This window comes from Nicotiana tabacum, chromosome 4, assembly GCF_000715075.1.
Source record: "Nicotiana tabacum cultivar K326 chromosome 4, ASM71507v2, whole genome shotgun sequence".
NCBI classification, from domain to species: domain Eukaryota; kingdom Viridiplantae; phylum Streptophyta; class Magnoliopsida; order Solanales; family Solanaceae; genus Nicotiana; species Nicotiana tabacum.
The window spans coordinates 14,317,379-14,338,938 of NC_134083.1; the positions used below are offsets into that span (position 1 = coordinate 14,317,379).

At 39.0% G+C, this 21,560-nt stretch overlaps 1 long non-coding RNA gene across 1 annotated transcript; it reads left to right on the top strand.

The window, feature by feature from the left end:
• Positions 1-11,345: 11,345 nt before the first annotated feature.
• On the top strand, positions 11,346-13,542 carry LOC107796955 (uncharacterized). Its single transcript, XR_001650556.2, has 2 exons — positions 11,346-12,266; positions 13,180-13,542. It is a non-coding gene; the product is annotated as an uncharacterized LOC107796955 (long non-coding RNA).
• The last annotated feature ends 8,018 nt before the right edge of the window (positions 13,543-21,560 follow it).

A 21,560-nucleotide genomic window follows, 5' to 3' on the forward strand; every position in this document is an offset into this window, starting at 1 on the left:
CAAATCTCTACCCCGCAATGCTCTTGCCTCAAGACTTGGCCTCCAAATTCTCCAAATCTATTTACAATCAGTACAATACCATCAATATACGCTAATGGAATGAATTCCACAAGAAAAACTATCAAATTAGACCAAAATCTGAAATTGGCTCAAACCCGGCCCCCGGGCCCACGTCTCGAAATTCGACAAAATTTATAAAATTAGAAAACTCATTCACTCACGAGTTTAACCATACCAAATTCATCAAAATCCGACATCGTTTGGTCCCTCAAATCCTTAAATTAAACTCTTAAGAATTCCAAGCCCTAACCCCCTACTTGCACTCCAAAATCCTACTAATTAATGATGAGCAAGGCCATAGATTCACGAAATTTATACCATTATGGGTTAGAATCACTTACCCCAATGTTGCTCCTTGAAAACCTTCGAAAACTCGCCTCTCTCCCGAGTTTCTCAAATCCAAAAATGAAAAATGAAGACAAAACACACGAGCTGGGGCCTTTCTGCCCAGCACAGTCGCACCTGCGGCAATATGTCCTCTCCTGCGGAACCGCACCTGTGGTCGAATCCTCGCACATGCGAGAACCACTTAATCCCTCAATTCCGCACCTACGACCCCAGGTTCCGCACCTGCAGGTGCGCACCTGCGTAACACTTCCGCTTCTGCGGAACAAACCCAACTCTTCCTTTCCACATCTACGCTCAAGGCCTCGCACCTGCGGGCTCGCAGATGCGGCCAATTCTTCGCACCTGCGTTCCCAGCCTTGGATTTCCATTTCCGTATCTGTAGCTTCCCTAAACGCACTAGCGACCTTGAACCTGCGACTCCTCCTTCCGTAGGTGCGAAAATAGCAGTAGCAGAAGCTTTAGCTGCATTTTCCAACTTTGACAAATCCGCTAACCACTCGGAATCACCCCGAGGCCCTCGGGACCTCAACCAAAAATACCAACAAATCATATATCAACATAAAAACTTAGTCGAACCTTCAAATCACTCAAAACAACATCCAAACACCAAATTACCCTCAGATTCAAGCCTTGGAACTTCTAAATTTTCAAATTCGACGACCGATGCCGAAACCAACCAAATCACGTCCGAATGACCTTAAATTTTTCACACACGTCAAAAATGACACTATGAACCTACTCCAACTTCAGGAAATCCATTCTGACCCCGATATTAATTTTTTCACTGCCGACCGAAATTGCCGAATTTCCAACTTTCGCCAATTCAAGCCTAATTCTACCACGAGCCTCCAAATTACATTCCGATCGCGCTACTAAGTCCAAAATCACCTTACGAAGCTAATGGAACCATCAGAATTCCAATCTGAGGTCAAATGCTAAATAGTCAAATTTTGGTCAACTCTCCCAATTTAAAGCTTCAACAATGAAATTCTTTCTTCTAATTTGATTCCGAAATACCTGCAACCCATAACCGATGATTCACACAAGTAAAAGTACATCATACAGAGATACTCATGCCCTCAAATAACTGAACGGAGTGCAAATATTCAAAACGACCGGTCGGGTCGTTACATTCTTATTCTGAAATTAAGACGCAATAATTTACGTATTATTATTTGATCAAAAATAAACTTTTATTAATCGAAAAGAATGGGGCAGGGAGTACTCCTTCTGTTCCACTTATTTGTTTGATACAACTTTCTAATATTAATTTATAACAAGAAAATAACTTTGAATAGTTTATTGAGTAGACAAATCTGTTCATGGATCCCAAGGGTTCAAAGCAGCCGCAGGAGAGATCCCGTACCAATATTCTAGAGAGAAGAAAGAGAAGAGGAGGAAAAAAAGGAAAAATGTGTAACTAAATCCCTTGATTGCAGGCACTAATAATGGACTGAGAGCCTTTTAAGATATATATATATATATATATATATATATATATATTTTGTAAACAAAATTTATGTAGGTCGGATAAATACCAAAATATGGATATTTTTCGTAATAAAGTTTCAAATAGTGTATAAGAATGAAAAAATCTCAAAACTAAAAGCCCATTCACCGAGAGACAACTAGCCACACATAATGCCTGGACCATTTATGTGCAATATAAAATGTAGAATTTTCAAATAAGTCATAACTTACCAATCTCTAGCCATTAATCATACATTTATTAAAACTAGCCAAGTACATATAAAGTTAAAAATCCAATTAAATAAAGTTCTTTATCTCTAAGAATCATCACACGCAAAGATCTCCTCCATATTTTAAGCGTGATCAGCAATATTAGATGTAAGACGGGAAGAAAATTTTATGGATGAGGTAGCAAACAAGGTAATAAAATACAAATATATATATATATATATATATATATATATATATATATATATATATATATATAGTTTTCAAAAATCTAAGCACACAAAGACTTTTTTCAATGGATGTGGTTAAATTCATTGAAATTATATAGATGAGTCAACATATAAATTTTGAGGAAGATTGAACGTTATTTGGACTGATTTGGTATCAAAATTCATAGTTCAAATCGAGTTCAATTTTATTTTCTCTGTGTATAAACATGTATCATACACACAGGTATACATGTGATACCCATTTAATACAAATGTGATTCATGTTCATCTTCTACTTCGATTTTCAATTTAAATCACCTCAAAACTCCCCCAAATCATCCCAAAAGTGGGATTCAAACTCCTTAAGATGTACGCAATCTATTCTAATAACATTCACTCAAAAGAAAGCAAAATTTTGACCTTTTTCGGCTATAAATAGCTAATTAACTAATATTGGTAATATTTAGCTTATATTAGTAATATTTTATGAATTGACCAATTTTTATAATAAACTACTTATAAATGGACATAATTGGTAGTTTTCCTAGAATAAATTGGAAATCCACATGTTGCCTGGGTCATCTAGGTGCAATCTAAAATGTAGAATTAGAAATTGGAAATTTTCTCAAAACTTGCAACTTAATATATAATTATCTAAAAGAAACTTAAGATGCGACATCAGCTGACAGTGAAAAGGCTAAAAAGTTAAGGTGCAATTCTTAAATTTAGCGAGTTAGAGGTCATATCTTAAAACTTGCTTACAATCTACTGAGACCTTTAAATGCTAGAAACAATCTTTATGATATCTTAAGTCTAGAGAAACAATTCAAGTTGAATTTGGTTTCATATGAAAGATATGTAGTTTTGAATATATAGTTCAAACACTCGAAAGTATAAAGTCAATAAGTGTGTACAATCACTTTTATCTATTTTATATGTCGGCATGACATGAAAACTTAATATAAATCTAAAGTCTATTTATATGGCTTATTTGACTATATTTATATGATAATCCCTGAAGGATTTCAATTGCTTGAAGCATATACAATTCTTGATCTTGAAGTACCACATCCTCAGTGCAATTTATGCACAAATGTATCTTGCTATAACTATAAGCATGATAATGTGATAGCGAGAATTGTTTACCTCTATGGAGATATTGAAAAGGCCATTCTACGGCAGTTTATGAAGACATTATATATCTATCAAGAATGATGTAAATTCAAGTTAATATGACTGATTTGTTTATCAAATCTCTACTAACGATATTTTGAAGATGGTGCAACAGATTGGAATGCGAAGGCTCAAAGATGTGAATTGATTGTCTCGTCAGGGGGAGTTAATACGCGTTGTACTCTTTTCCCCTTACAAGATTTTGTCCCACTGGGTTTTTCTTGCAAGGTTTTTAACGAGGCAACCAAAAGGCGTATTGCTAAACATGTGTACTCTTTTTCCTTTTCTAGAATTTTTTTCCCACTGGTTTTTTATTTTGGTTAAGGTTTTAATAAGACACATTATCTATTAAATAACCCAGAGCAGCGAGTTCACGTTGGTCAGGTTCTAGGTGTCATGGCGATATAGCCTGTGGTACCAGTTCAGCCCGTGGTCAGGGCAACAACATCTGAGGAAGAGCAGCTTAGACTTGCAAGGTTTAAGAAATATGACCCTCCTACATTCAGTGGTTTGGCTTCAGAGAGTGCAAAAGGTTTTCTGGAGGAGTGCCATCGCATTCTCCGCACTATGTGTATTATTGAGATGAGTGGGGTTACTTTTACTACATTTTGAGCTTAAGGGAGCGGCTTATCAGTGGTGACGGGCATATGAGTTGGGCAGCCCGGCCGACACAGTTCCACTTACGTGGATGCAGTTTTCAGAGATATTCTTGAAAGAGTTTGTAACTCAGTCCCTTCAAGATGCATGGCACGCAGAGCTTGAGCAGCTACGCCAGGGCACTATGTCAGTGTTAGAGTATGCCGTGAGATTCAGTGATTTGGCCAGGCATGCACCTGCTTTGGTCGCTACAGTTAGAGAGCGTGTCCGTAGATTTATCGAGGGACTCAGGCATGATATTCGTTTTAACATGACTTAGGAGTTAGAGTCAGATGTTTTGTCTCAGCAGGTGGTAGGGATCGCTCGCCGAGTAGAGGGCATATGGGATCAGGAGAGAGAGGACAGGCAGGGCCATGAGAAAGAGTACAAGCGAGGTCCAGAGAGAGAGTACAGGGAGGCGAGGAGACCTCATAGACCAGAGAGATCTACTGGTCCTTATTTTGGAGGCAGGGTACGACATGGTAGAGGTTTTGTGGGTCAGCCAATGTAGTTTGCACTTCAGGCTTCACACAGTATTTCAGGTGCTCATGGGTCTCAGAGTACCCGTACCGCACAGTTCCCATATCCACGTCAGGAGAAAGGTTGCTTCGAGTGTAGAGATATCAGCCACAGTGTGAGAGATTGTCCTAGACTCCGGACAGGTGTGTCACATTGGAGTATTCAGGCGGATAGAGGGTGCCCAAGATGGAAAGGCCCAACCCGTTGAGGTGTCTCGTATAGTAGGCTGGGGGCCGCTGTGCCAGATGATGTCATAAAAGTATGCTTTTGATTTGTTACAGAGGGGCACCATTCATATTTTGATTTGGTTCTGCTTATCGGGGCGATTTCCCCTATTTGTTGTTCCACCTATGTGCTTGCCCAGTTGGGAGATTCTATGAGTCATATCCGTGTCTATCGTTGTTTTAAATTCATTATTGAAAGTTACGAGACTAGAAGTGAATTCATGTGGTCCATTATTTTAGGTTTGATGTGATTCCTAAGTAATTGGTTACGATTTGTGATTTGATACTCTACCGGGGTGAGAGTTCAGTAAGTGTTGTGATTTTATTGGCAAAACTGAGTTAGTGGAAGATTTCAATTGGTATGATGTGTATTCGACTTGTGATTTAGAGTTGAGGGTGAGACCCTCGCGATTTCATGTGATTTGATATGTTTGAGCCAGGCTGCGTGCCGCGGTGGAAGTTATATCAGGATGAGATTCTTGTGATTTGTTCATATACTTTGATTTTTACTATTTAAATTGATTTGTAGTATGGTATTGTTAGAGAGTTATGCATGTCGGGCTTGTTTGATATTTCTCTTATGTGTTTCTCTTTACGTATTCAGTCATTTTCATTATGTGCTTCTTGAGTTTTACCTTGCGGGGTGTGTGCACGGTGGCGTCAGTTGTGACTTTTTGATCCGGGTGTATAGTTAAGAGGTCTTCATATTTCTTGCATCATTGTTAGTGTTGTGGTGGTTTGAAACGGGTTCTAAAGGATATGAGGCTAATTGTCGGTGCTGGTTTTGATTACGGGCAGTTATTGTGATCAGAAATGTTATTATGGGCCTATGTGTGGTGTGTCTTGTTGTGTGGTCGTACCTTGTGGGTGTAGGCATGAGTTGTTACATCTGGTTGAGACTGATATCGGTTATGGATTTAGAATCCGGTCTTTCGGAGATGAATGGAAGGTGAGAATTTCGACTCCAATACTTGTCGGTGTTGGTAGAAAGGATAAATTGCAGATGAGATGGTGTCGTTAGGCTTATGTGGATTGGGGTGACGTGGGGTCATTTGCAGGTGTATGTTGAATATGTGCTTTCAGTGATTTGAAGACTTCGAGACGATACTTGGTACGTTCGAGGACGAACGTTTGTTTAAAAAGGGAAGGATGTAACGACCTGACCGGTCGTTTTGAGAATGTAAGTCTCGTTTGGCGGCATAAGGCCCTGAGCAACTTCGTATTATGTGTATTTACTTGCGCGCGTGGTTGAATTCAGTTACCGGATGATTCTGAGTAATTTGGGACACTTAGTCTCTAAAACGGAAGCTTAAGTCTTAGAATTTTGACCGTAGTCGGAACTGTGTGAAGACGACTCCATAATGGAGTTTTGTCGGTTCTGTTAGTTCCGTTGGGTGATTTTTTAATTAGGGGCGTGTTCGGATTGTGTTCTGGAATTCTGTAGCTCATTTAGGCTTGAAATAGCGAAAGTCAAAATTTTGGAGATTTTTGACCCGTAGTGGACTTTTTGATATCGGGGTCGGAATCCGATTCTGGAAGTTGAAGTAGGTCCTTAATGTTGAATATGACGTGTTTGCAAAATTTGAGGTCATTCGGACGTGGTTTGATAAGTTTCGGCATCGGTTGTACGAATTTGAAGTTTCAAGTTCTTTAAGTTTGAATTGGAGGGTGATTCGTGATTTTAGCATTAGTTGATGTGATTTAAGGGCTCGACTAAGTTCGTATGGTGTTTTAGGATTGGTTGGTATGTTTGGTTGAGGTCCTGGGGGCCTCGGGTGAGTTTCGGGTGCTTAACGGATCAAAAGTTGAATTTGTGTTATTGTTGAAGTCTTCAGGCATCTGGTATTTTCGCACCAGCGGTGGAGAGACTACAGGTGCGGGATAGTACGTGTGGAGAGGCAAGCGCAGAAGCGAAAAACTGAGGGAGTTCTAGGGGTCGCAGGTGCGAGGTAAATTCCGCATCTGCGATGCCCGCATATGCGATGGAGCAATCGCAGGAGCGGTGAAGGACCGCAGAATCGGATATGGGTCTGCAGGTGCGACCCTTAGATTGTATAAGCGGACACTGAGTTTTGAGTGGAATCCGCACCTGCAATGGTAATTCCGCAGGTGCGGTGATGCATGTGCGAAGCCAGGTCCGCAGATGCGGTTTAACTGGCAGAAAAGGGGCCAAATCGAGGGTTTGATTCATTTCTTCATTTTTGGACTTGGAAGCTCGGGAATTGGCAATTTTTCGAGGGATTTTCAGAGAGAGCTTTGGGGTAACGAATTCTAACTCGTTTTTGGTTGCATTTCATTTATCTATAGTTGTTTTCTTCATTACATTTCGGGTTTGGATTGAAAATTTAGGAAAAATGGGAAACGTTCTTCAACTAATAATTCTGAGTTTTGATTGGGATTTAGACATCGGATTTGGATATTTTTGGTACGAGTGAACTCGTGAGTAAATGGGTGTTCGTATTTTGTGACTTTTACTCGATTCCGAGACGTGGGCCCGGGTCGACTTTTTAGGACGAATTTCGGAATTTTTATTAAAATCTTGATTTCATTAATTAGATTGGCCTATTATAGTTGTATTTATGATATGTAATTGTTTTGGCTAGATTTGGGCCATTCAGAGTCGGATATTCGTGGAAAAGGCATTGTGACCGATTGATTGAGCTTGGTTCGCGGTAAGTATCTTGCCTAACCTTGTGTGAGGGATTTTCCCCTTAGGATTTGAGTCTTCTATGTTGATTGTAGTCCATGTATGCGAGGTGACGAGTGCGTGCTCGGACTTATTTGTGGAAAGTTGGCCTTTTAGGATTCTTAGGTCCTTATATTCACCGAGTATGAAGTTGTTCTTGATATGATTAAGTTCATATTTACTAGTTTCACCTCTACATGCTTTAATTAGAATTAATTGCTTCAGGATTCACTCTTATTTGACTTAACTGAAGATTTTACATTTTCTATTGCTATGCTATCTTTTCATATCTGCTTATCTTTATTTGGAATCATTATTATCTCATCCTATAATTATTCAGTCTTAATTGAGGTTATGATTACCTTTACGCTGCTTATCCTAAATTGAATTATTGAATATCCTTCGTAATTTCTCAACCTTAAAAGAAGTTTTGATATCCTATATCTTAGTCGACTTGTTTTATTTGGAATTATTTGCCTCGTGTTAGCTTCCATGTTGTTGAAATGTGTATTGTGGGATCGTTGCTACATATTAGTTTTCCCTCGTTGAGTTGATCTCCTTACGCCTAGCATTCTTTACTGTGGCTATTCCTTGTGAACTGGTTCTACCGTTTCTTGTGATTTTAAGTTATTGAGTTGATTTACTTGTCGTACTTTGTATTATTTCCATTGTTGCTGTTATACTTATTGTGGTGATGCACGAGGTTTTTGTCATGCGATTGTGGTTTTTGTGATGTACGATGTTTCTGTCGTGCGGTTGTTGTTATGGGGTTGCACGAGGTATCTATCGTGCTATTGTTACTATTGATATTTTCACATACGGCGTGACAAGGCGGGATATATATATGTGGGTTGCACATGTGGCGAGACAAGGTGGGAACATTGTTATGCACGTGTGGCGAGAAAAGGTGTGCACTTACTTTATTATTGCACACGTGGCGAGACAAGGTGGGTTATGAGAGGGATTGATTTGTGATGGCCTGGGGGCATTCTTGTTTTTGATATTTGTGTAGTGGTACACTTACCTGTGTGAGCTTTATCTTGTGAAAGCTGTGAGAAAATATTCTACGTGATGTCCGTTCTTTTTCCTTATGCTTATTTCCTGGTATGGACTATGTTAGGACACTTGCACAAGCATACACGTAGTTAAACACTCTTATCGGATAAGAGGTGTTCTTGATATTGTTGAGCATAGATGCTCACCCTTGTTTACTTGCCTTCTATGTGAGAACGGCTCTATTGGCACGTGAGTCGTTTGTGCGGTTATGAAGTGTAATGCGGGCACATGATGCCAAGTGTTAGGGTTCAAGTATTGAGACCCGTGAGTTGTGATTTGTCCGAGGTTCGGTACCTCGTAGAGTTTGATGACTAAAACCTGATGTAAAAGCGGTTGTAGTTGCTGAGTTATTATTTGTCCTTGTTGTGTTTGTGATTCCGGATTTAGGTTGTGTTCCATTTACTTTTCTGAGTTATTTTTATGGTATTCCGCTGATACTTGTTGTTTCCTTTCTTATTGCCATTACTGTATTGTGAGCCATATTGCATAGTCTTTATGTAGATATCATATTTCTGTTGTTCATATACTTATACTTGTTCAGTTTATTAGACCAGTGGGTGTCTTGACTGTTTCTCGTTACTACTCTACCGAGGTTAGTCTTGATACTTACTGGGAACCGTTGTGGTGTGCTCATTCTACACTTATGCATATTTGTTTTATACAGATCCAGGTATTTGTTTGTTAGCCGTTGTGCGGGTCGTTGCGATGGAGACTCGAGGTAAACCTGCTGCTGCGTTTGCAAGTTTCGGAGTCACCTTCAAGTTTTCGTTTTGCACAGTTTATCCTTAATTCTGGACAGCTGTATTTAGAAGTTTTCTAGCAACCACTTTGTAGAGCTTATGACTTGTACTACCGGTTTTGGGAATTGAAAAATTTATTTTGGAGGTTTCCATTTTAAAGATTATTAGATATTATTTAATTATTGTTGTTATTTAATAAATGTTAGGCTTACCCAGTCCCTAAGACTAGGTGTCATCACGATACCCAACGGAGGAAAAATTGGGTCGTAACAATACATATATTTATTTCTAAATTAATTTTAGTTATAACTTTAATTAATTAAGCCAGCAGAACAAGTTTAAATAATTTAATTATTACCTGATAAAGTCCTAAGTCTACTCGGACATAAACATACTTTAGCTACGTACGGACTCTTGGCACCTCATGCGTACATAGCACCCACAACTAGTTGCATATAACAATTAATATCACCTAGGGGTAGTTTCCCCCTCACAAGGTTAGACATGAAACTTACCTCGCTCCGAAGTTGCAAAACCGGCTCCAACATCTCTCTAATACCTCAAACCGATGGCCATCATTCCAAGACTAGTCAAACAACGTGCAAACCAATTAAAATATACCCCAATACGTATAATTTAACAATTTATAATGATTCCCAACTCCGTTCAAAGAGCCAAAAAAGACAACCCTCAGGCCCACGTGCCCGGATTTCAAATATTTTCGAAGATAAACTTTACCCATAATACCATGAATTCAAATATATAACTTATTCCAAATTATATGTCCAATTTTGTGGTCAAAATCTAAAAATACTAATTTTTCAGGTTTTCTACCAAAACCCCAATTTTCTACTAATTCCCATGTAAAATTCCGTACATAATCTAAGTATTTAACTCACAATAGGCGGGAATAGCATACCTTGCAATAGATGATGAAAATTTCCCCTTGAAACTCTCCAAAATCACCCTAATGAAGTAAAAATGAAAGAAAATGGGCCAAAATCCCGTATAAAGCCAAGCCCTCTGCCTGGCGTTCATCTCACCTGCGACCACTTGATCGCTTCTGCGGTTCCTCAAGTGCGGCCAAAAATACCGCTTCTGCAGTCCCCCTTCAGCCCTCCTACCTTTGCATCTGCGGACCAGACTCCGCTTCTGCGGAGTCGCATCGGCGACCAGGGATCCACCTTTGCGGTCTCACAGGTGCGGTACAAACCTCGTACCTGCGCCTCCAATCTAGCTCACTCCCTACCGCTTCTACAACCCTTGGGTCGCTTCTGCGGTCACGCAAGTACGGGAATTCCTTCGCATCTGCGGCCTCTACCCAACTCCTTTCTAGCCGCTTCTGCGGTCCACTGCCTCGCTTCTGCGTGGCCGCTTCTGCGATGAAGCTTCAGCAGAAGCAGTTGCACCAGCAACCAGAATCCTCCAGGTTTTTCTTAAGTCCAAAATTCGATCCGTTAACCATCCGAAATCCACCCGAGGCCCCCGGGACCTTGACCAAATATACCAACGCGTCCCAAAACACATTGTTGACATCCAATTTTGTCCATCTTTACTCCATATTATTCTAATGAGATACTATTCTATTTAAGAGTTATAATAATATTTGTAGCATTTTTATGTATTATTATAAGTGCTACAACTTTATTATTATAAATAGTTTTACTAAGTATTAGCAACTTTCAAAAATATAAATATTTACAATTTATTTTTAGCTTGTTCAACTGTTTATATAATATAATATAATATAATATTTATTTTTCAACCTCTTGTATCTCATTTTTTATTTATTAATTATCATTACTATGACATTTTAATTTAATAGTATCTCAATTATCAATCTCACACCTAATCCAAAAATCAATTAAGCCCAAAACCCACTCCACCATCAAATCCCAACCCAATTAGAACCCCAGACCCAATCAAATTCACCTTGCCAGCAAACATCCAAAGCGGCAAAGCCCAATTCCCCTAATAACCTTTAGCCTTCAAACAGTTAACTTTTCCTTTTCCTAAAAAATCCCAAAATGCAACCATCGTCTTCCCCTACGATTTCGCCAGCAACTCGCCAACACCTTTCCCCAATTCTTTGATTTGTTTCCTTTTTTAAAATATTCTTTTTAACTTTCTTTCCTCAATTCTTTTCCTCTTCAAATCTGTAAAGAAATTGTGATTGAGAACCGAGATTTTAGTTTCAGTTTTGGTCTAAATCCCTGTCGTGAGTGAAGGTTTGCATGCTTTTCTTTCCATATCGGCATCCGCATGTTCAAATTAGTTAGATGAATATGGACAGGTTTTGAGGCAAGCACTTCACCTATTTTTCATTTTCTCTTATCGATTGGATTGAGTTTTGAAAATTGAATTATCAATATTTTGTTCTGATTTTTTCGATTATGTAAAGCGAAGTTTTCCCATAATCATAATCTTTTTCTGCCAAAATTAATCACCAACGGTTCATTTTTTAGTTCGAATACTCCAATTTCGCTTCAGTCCCCGAATCCTTGCTTAACGGGAATTTTGATATTTTTAAAAAAAATCTGAACCTTTCTTTATTTGATATCTAGTTTTATGAATCTTTTCCATTATAGTGACACGCCCTAAGGCTAATTCGCTATTATAAATACTGACTAGTTCTATGCACTTAAGGAGGATGGTTTTCACTACTACTATAGCTATTCTTTTACTTTTATTGCTCCTCTGTTCTTCCGAGTACAAATCGAGGCAGAGCTTTAATCTTTATATTTGTCCAAATACAAAGTTCTAGTTTTGATATTCGTTTGATACAACCTGGACGTATCGAGTTCGAGTATTGGTTCTTCATTATGCACACTCCGGAGAGTATTTGGGCTTATTTGTTGTTATTGAAGTTACTGGATTTCTAATCTTCTTATTATATTGTTGTTCCGCTTTCGAACAGGTTAGTTTCCTGAACGACGCATTAGTGATTCCTTTACGTGTTAGTTATTGTTAGAATAGACTAGTCCTCCTCTTCAGCTTTTGTTTTCTTTACTCTATTTGTGTGTTCTGTATTTTCTTGGCCATGCCGAGTGCCATGCGGCACTCTATTGAAATTATGCCCATATAATAACCAGGTACGCCTCTCAAATCCAGGTGTGTTTTTGATCTTTTGACTTTGCGTGTGATGTTTTGAATATGAGACAACCTAACTATAAAGGTCTTTAGGATTTGTTCTGGCATTCTGGTAACCAGGAAATCATTTCTTGTAATTAGGATTAAAGATTGGATAAATAAGAGTAGCATCAACTTATCTTCGATTTAGTTTAGGAATTCTGCCTAAAAGACTTCGAATGATATTTGTAAGTTCCATGATCGTCACTCTTTGAATATAGCTGAATTCATGTTGCATGGATATCATTTCAGTAAGTATTTCTTAGTTAATAAAAGGCGACATTGGATTGTTAAAACTTCATCCGTTAAACCTTAAGGTTGTTTGCCGGTCTTATATGTTTAAAACTACCTTGCCGAAATCAATGCACTTGTTTTGTCACTTAGACACCATGTTTAGGATTAAATGACATACATGTCCAGTTGTGGATAGTATGTCGGAAAGCTAAGAGTTATATTTGTTTGCTTTGTTGGCTATACCATTACTTCCAGGATGTTCGCAAACACATAGAGACCATGTCCTTAGGATTTTAATTCATCTAGATATCCAGTCTATGGATAAAACATCCAGATAACTTGCTATCCCATAATGCTTGCCCTTTATTTAATTTGAATAATTGTTTATCTGATTTGAACACTAGAGATACTCTATTTAATTTAGTAACTAATAGTAAGAGAAGTCAACGATTTTGTTTGTGTTACAGACTATCGAGTCGTATTTCTCAACAGGTTATTTACATGACTAAACTGCAAACAGTTTAAACCAATTACTTGAAGGATGGCCTAATTCGAGCATTGGGAGAGAATTTGGAGTTGCCTGGGAAGGGGAAAGTTTAAAAGGATTATTGTGTTGGAATTTACTTGGCGACTGAAGCTCATTAGTTTAGCTTGTGTTGTAATGTTGGTCTTGTAATGCTACAAAAAAAGGGTTGATAGGGGCTGGAACTTGTTTGTCACTTGTTGCTGCTATGTGCTATTTGCTATCGTGGTTTGTTTCTATTTTTACTAATCATTGAAGTCATGCTTTCATTTTCAATATTATTACCATGCTTATAGAATTTATGTAACAGGGAGAAGTTATTTTCTGTTTGTGTTATTATGCTGATAATAATGATTTTTAATGCATTCAATTTCCTTTTAACAGTGGAGATTGCTAATTGTTTTAAACCTGTCGTCAAACTAGTTTTACAAAAAATACTCTTGATTCATTTCATGAAAACAATAACTGTTAAGTAAGTATAGCCTTCCTGTAATATTTTTATTTATTTATTAAAGGCTTGGGGGGCTAGTAACAATCTTTGTATACAAGTAAGTTTTCTCGCATACGATTTTCAAATCATGTATCTTATTTCAATTCCTCTTTTTATCTACCTTTACATAAAAGAGTACGTAACTTTATACTTTAATCCAAACTACTTTTTCTTCTATTCGACATTTTTAGTAATTTTATAATTATGTTCATTCTTGTATGCTTATACTTGAGTTGCGTAGTATCAATTCAAGAAAGTTATTATAAGAGCTCATTTCACTACTTTAATTATCATCTCTCAACTTAATTAATTCAGAGGCCAACATGAGTCATTTCTTGCCTTATATGTTATATGGTCGATTCTTTACCTATTTGCCTTATGTGACGCTTAGCTAAATCAAAAGTAGTAACCTTAGCTTTATTTGAGTCTAGAACTTCTTTTAGATAGTGTCCAATGCTTCCTGGATTATAGGAATGGGACAGGTAGGCTTATTAAGGCACGATATAGAAATGACTAGTGCACTTTAGGTAACAACTTAAAGATAGTAATAGGGGTAGCGGACATGATACACAAATTGCCCGAATAGCCATTGCACTTTTGGTTATAAAAGTCTTAGTAGACTTTGCACGGGAGTTGATCCATTAAGCTTAAAAACTTCCCCCCCCCCCCCCCAGCTTGACCACCTAACATTAATTAACAACTCAGCAACCTACAACCTAGTTTAACCCAATAATCCCACATAGTTTAAAATTCGGCCAGGAACTACATTTGTGGATCTCGAAGAGTACCTAACACCTTCTCTTTGAAGTAATTTGAACCCTTACCTAATCTTTGGTGACACGGACTAGTTAAAACACAGTTATTTACAAATATGTGCTCTAACGCACCTTAAAAACGTTAGGTGGTGACTCTTCTCTTTTAATACCCATTTAAAAGAGTTGTCACATGTCGAAGCCCGCTTTCGCGAGAAAATGGGGTGCGACACACATTACAAACTTAGTCGAGGCCTCAAATCACGCAAAACAATATCGAAACTACGAATCGACAATCGCAATCCTTCTTCAACTTTCAAACTTCGACGAACGCGTCCAAACCATACCATAATATTCCGGAATGACGCCAAACTTTGCGTACAAGTCATAAATCATAATACGAACCTATTCCAAGGCTTGGAACCTCAAACGGACATCGATAACATCAAAGTTCACTTCAAATCAAACTTAAGAAATTCTTAAACCTTCAAAATACCAATCTTCCATAATAAGCACCTAAATGCTCCCGGCTGATCCGATACTCAACCCGAACATAAGCTCAAGTCCGAAATCATCATACGAACGTATTGGAATTTTCAAATCCTGATTCCGAGGTTGTTTACTCAAAAGTCAAACCTTAGTCAATTCTTCCAACTTAAAGCTTCCGAAATTAGAATTTTCTTTCCAAATCAATTCCGAACTTTCCGAAATTCAATTCCGACCACACATACAAGTCATAATACCTGAAGTGAAGTTACTCAAGACCTCAAACCGCTGGACGACGCGCTAGAGCTCAAAATGACTGGTCGGGTCATTATATTCTCCCCCACTTAAACATACCTTCGTCCTCGAACGTGCTAAAGACTGCTCCGGAGTTGTCCAAAATCACTGTTTAACACCTTGTGCACCTACCTATGCCACCACAATCCAGTTGAACACATTAGTTTGAGTCAGACTGAAGATCCTCAATTCCAACCTCTGAATTTCTCTACCAGACCCGATTCTAACATACGAACATTGTTTCAACCACTACACACTATACCAAAACACGATCATGCATCCATGGTGACCTCGCATCATGCACCGCATAACTCATTTGCTCAAGGCAACCTTCTCCAAGCACAACCGTTGAAATTTTACTGACCCGAAGTCCGTAGTATACCTCATAACACATATAAGCCTTGTTCCAACTCTCACAATACTGCCACAACGGAAAAGATATGTAGAAGCTTATAACCACCTAGCGAATCAACAAATCGTGGAGTCTCTCCTCCTGACAGGAACCATTACCTCATTCTGTATTGAATAACGATATTTGTTCTTTAATATATTTTATATGGATCTCATTGCACTGATTTTAGCCCCAATAATCTCGTCTCACCCAGTACAAGCTGCAAGGCAATAAGCCACCTCAAACACTGCCCAAGATTCCATATGACGCCATCGATGTGCCAACAAGCTACAACTCGAATATGATACATAAGGAAAAACGAACTCTGGAAAGGAACTTCCCAGCTCGCGTAACGAATAAGACAGTCGAACAGACGCTATGAACCCTTCTCAGAGAATGAGAAATAAAATACACAAGAATAGATATAGGGAATCGTACTCAACATCTCACTGTTGCGGCGTGCAACCCGATCCAACATGACTCTGTTGCGACATGCAACCCGATCCAAACATGAAAATATTGCGGCGTGCAACCCGATCCAATAATATACCCGTGGCGGGGTGCCACCCGATCCGCACATAATAATTAAAAAGAAAAAACACATCAAGCCGTAATGCTTATACTTACGAAATGCTCGAATATCGACCACAAGCACGCCAAGTGCATAATACAAATCCTAGGAAGACGGATAGCGCCATACGCTACGAAACCCAAGAACAACTAAGGTGCGATAAATGACCTGCATCTCGAGAGCCATCCTGCTTATATAACACCTCAAGCTACACGGGACCTCAACACATGTGCGGATAATCAAGTCGTCTCACGACCCACGTGGCACAATATAGATTATACGGAATAGCTGACGATGGAAATAACATCCAATGCCCGATGACTCCTCCGTAAGAAATGTTATGTTGAATGAACACATTTACATTATACCCACCAACGAACCTCAAACCGATTCTGATCATACCATACTGGGCCAATAACCTTCCAAGGATCCACAATGGCTCCATTCATGACACACACGAGCAACCGCCCACTCCGAACCAAACTCTCATAGTTCACAACCAAAGGAATAGAGCGCCTTCCAGGCATAGACTCTCACATTAACGATAGTACCAAAAATCCCATACTTGGTTTCAATATTTAACAATCAAGTGACTAACATGTCACACTTATACAAATCTCCCCGTGGGTACGCTCCCACGACCTTCCGCCTAGGTACAAAAGTTCGCACATCCATACCACCAACCATACTAATTTTGTAAAGCAAATCAAGAATTCGCAAATCAATACACCAAGCCTCATCACAGAACGCCGTTCTCAAGTGACGCTAAAGAAAATGCCAGCTTACTCTGAACATCTTAATTCTCCCCTGCTCATCCGAGCTTGTGACATTCTTGTCAACATCGAACCGCAACCTTGATCCTCAACTTTCAAATTCCCATGCCGCTCACTGCACCTAGCATGCCGTTACGCGAGAATACAAGAATTTATCATAACCCCTTAACTACTAGTAGAATAAACACTTCATTGGCTAGAAACCTTTAACTTAGCTCATTTAAGAAGAACCAATGCAACACGTAACGGAATTCCTAAACCGCAGAAAATATAAACCTCAAGTCGTGATATAACTGCCATGACTCTTCTGGAATCCATTTACACCACAAGGCTATTTGAATCAAATACCTCCCAAATCAATCAAGTTATGGTGGATGTCGAGCTCGCACATACAACCACAAACCACATGTATAACTTCACATGCCGAAGGAACTGATCATTGCCATAATCATGCTGATTCAACCATTACTAACCAAACCAACTTCTTCCAATTCACTCTTGACTTGCCTTAGAAAAAATAGTAGCACCATTCAAGAATCATAACGAAACTCAACAACACTCCTCTTGAGTGACCCACTTCACGCGACCACATCGTCTCAATACCCACGAACCATCTCATACCTTCCTCATGCGCACAATAGTATCTCCAACCGGTACACCCATTCTGAAAGGCCTTCCGCGAATTCGAAATTGTTTCTCCCATTTTTCCAATACTACCCGCAGACCCGATGATAACATAGAAAACTCCCTAGTATTCTTCACACTCTGCTGCAAAATCCCTATCTCCGGCCACATAACGAACCCATTAGAACCACTATTGAGAGTCACCCACTCTAACTTGATCCCTAATATAAGCCAAACTCTATTGCACTGTCAATACATGAACACTCCCAAAGAAGCAACCGTATGAATTATCTTTTTTCTTATACATCACATCTACCAGAAGCATAAACTCTGAGTCTCCTCAACATCTGCGCATGAATTGATAAGGCGAAATATAGCACACATTCATCAAATCCTTTGCTCGAATTACCCTAATGTTTTCTTTTCTTAGTCATAAATAATCCAGCAATGCACCGATAACCAGAAGCTGCACAAGCAGACAACCACGCGATCCAATCGTAGACGGTGGGCTCCCCCACTTAGCTTTAAGATACAATCACATAGATCTAGAACTCATAAAGATTCATCCTTCTCAATCACCATGATCTCTTACCGTTAACCCGCAAAATTATCGAAACCTCCTGTTAAACTTTCCATAAAACATCCCAAGTTATCATCCATAATTGCATGTTCGACCTTCCGCTGGATAGTAAGTAGAACTCTTCATAGAAACTTCATCAAAATCACGCAACCGCTAACCTTCTCACAGGAGATAGCCCACCTGTGGAATTCCCTACTGACATCACCCAACGACGTTGCACAGGGTACAACTACCACGAAATCAGTAAACCCCTCTTGAGCCCATGCTCGTCCATAACTGTAAAAGTCTGTTCATTCCCTATTGACATCAACTGAAAGTCCGACAATACATTCCAAACTCGAAGTCAAGTCTCATCCCATAACGATAATCAAGCTTTTACACCCCTCCTCATTCCAAGAAACTTTTTTCTATCATATTAATCCTTCCTTAGTGCAGTAGCCACCATCCCAAATGGCATTTATGGACTTGGTCATTGTCCACCATGATTCCCAAATTTCTCTAAATGTTTTTAAGGCATGCGGCTATCCTACCACGGAATCCATATGTTACTCTGACATTCCCACTTCGGTTAAACCATCTCCTTTAAGCAACTTCTCGACCTCTGCTTTTCATATTTGACCTACTAGCAATTCAACCACCGCGAGACACCTTCCACCATGTCCTTCCTCATCCTTCGCTACCCAAATGCTGCCTCAAATCAAAATCCATCTCTGCAGCACCTGAACTAATAAATTGTTACCAACTCTAAGACACCTAGAAGACCATCTTTCTCAATCCATTGACATTAGAAATACCAATTTGATTCTGAAACCGCTACACTCCGCTAACTCTGACAACCACTTCTCAGGCACCATTTCACAACACCCTTCCCCGAAGGCAAATTGAAGAAGACTATAATACAGGCAAACCTTAATGCGTTCAAACAAGGACGACGAGACCACATCCTAAATGAGAATTCCACCATACTCAAAAATATCAAGTCTCGTCACTCCATCCACCAAGGCCGGAACATTCCAATCTAATTACCTTTCCTCTGCCGAAATTAAATGCCGAACCTCTAAGCCGTGAATTGAGAAATCCTCCTTTCGAGTCATTCATCGCCGCGATCCATAAATAAGATAGCATCGCACGAACATCATAACAATCAGTGCACAACCTCAAAACCATAGGCAATACTAATACTAGGTTGAGATGACAGAACATCCTTCCACAAGAAGACGATAATAACTTGCTCAAATGCACAGGGAGAAACATCCTGCTCCACGTCTGTAGTACCACTGCAACTCCTCGATGCCCAATTGACACGAGCGTTCAACATCGTATAAGAATGAGTAGGAAGGAAATAAAGGCATAAACCTCAAAGGAATCAAATCGCTCGATGAGGAATTAAGAAGGAAATAAAGGCATAAGTACAGATATCTCCATACCGATCCGCAAGAATCTACTAGACATGCTCATGACTCGTGAGAACCAAGTGAATCTAACGCTTTGATACCAAGTTGTCACGACCCAAAATCCACTATAGGTCGTGATGGTGCCTAATGCCGCCATCAGGCAAGCCAACGTTGATTTATCAATTTATTTACTCATTTTATTACTTTCGAAATCATAATCTCCATTAATTAAATGGTATGAAATAGAATTTTCAAGGTAAAATGATAATAATTACGTGAACTACGATAACAAACAACCAGTAGGAACCTCCAAAACTCGGTGTCACAAGTGCATAATTATTTTTCTAAGGAGTACAATAATAATACAATATCTGTCCCGAATGTAACAAGACAGAATAAAATAAATAATACAATGGAGACTCGGTGGACTGCGATGCGTAGCCTGGAATGCAGCTCATATAAAGTCTCCTCAACAGGTGCGTATACGCGCCAAGGTGATCACCAAATGAACCTGTCAGATCCTACACATTTAGTGCAGAAATGCAGCATGAGTAGGTAAATCAACGCGTACCCAGTAAGTATCTAGCCTAACCCCGGAGAAGTAGTGACGAGGGATTGACATCGACACTTACTAAAGGTCCAATAAAGTAATATAATAAAATATAAGCAGATATGAAGCATACGATAATGATGGGGTAAATCTGTAAGTTACATAATCTTCCAAATATTTCTTTTAGAGCATGAATTTCTAAATCTCGTATTCTACATTAACAACTCATAAACGTCAAGTGACAATATCAAATAAATAAGGAATACCATATAAAATGTCGGGCATCGGTGGAAAGATTAGCTCGTGAATATTCAGACTACTAGCGATATAACGCACGATTCTGCCGAGATCGTTCGGCCCGATCCAGAATAATGTGTATACTGCCAAAGGTCGTGCGGCATGAACCATAGATACATATATATACTGACGAGGCGTTCGGCCCGCTCCACAAGAAAGAAAGTTACCGAATTACGAGACACGTGCTTACAATACAATACGTGAGCACAAAATAAATATAATCTTAACCGTTTCTCAAATAACTCGCCCACAACTCAAAGTGCTAAGGCTCGGCCTAGTATACATATATTTATTTCTAAATCAATTTCAGTTATAACTTTAATTAATTAAGCCAGCAGAACGAGTTCAAAAAATTCAATTATTACATGATAAAGTCCTAAGTCTACCCGGACATAAATATGCTTTAGCTACGTACGGACTCTCGTCACCTCGTGTGTACGTAGCACCCATAACTAGTTTCACATAACAATAAATATCACCTAAGGGGTAGTTTTTTCCTCACAAGGTTAGACAGGAGACTTACCTCGCTCCGAAGTTCCAAAACCGGCTCCAACGTCTCTCTAATACCTCGAACCGATAGCCATCATTCCAAGACTAGTCAAACAACGTGCAAACCAATCAAAATATACCCCAATACGTATAATTTAACAATTTATAATGATTCCCAACTCCGTTCAAAAAGCCAACAAAGACAACCCTCGGGCCCATGTGCCCGGATTTCGAACATTTTCGAAGATAAATTTTACCCATAATATCATGAATTCAAATATATAAATTATTTCAAATTCCATGTTCAATTTTGTGGTCAATATCCAAAAATACTAATTTCCCATGTTTTCTACCAAAATCCCAATTTTCTACTAATTCACATGTAAAAATCCGTACATAATCCAAGTGTTTAACTCACAATAGGTGGGAATAGCTTACCTTGCAATAGATGATAAAAATTTCCCCTTGAAACTCTCCAAAATCACCCCAACGAAGTAAAAATGAAAGAAAATGGGCCAAAATCCCGTATAAAACCAAGCCCTCTGTCTGGCGTTCATTGCACCTGCGGCCACTTGATCGCTTCTGCGGTTCCGCAAGTGTGGCAAAAAATACTGCTTCTACGGTCCCCCTTCAG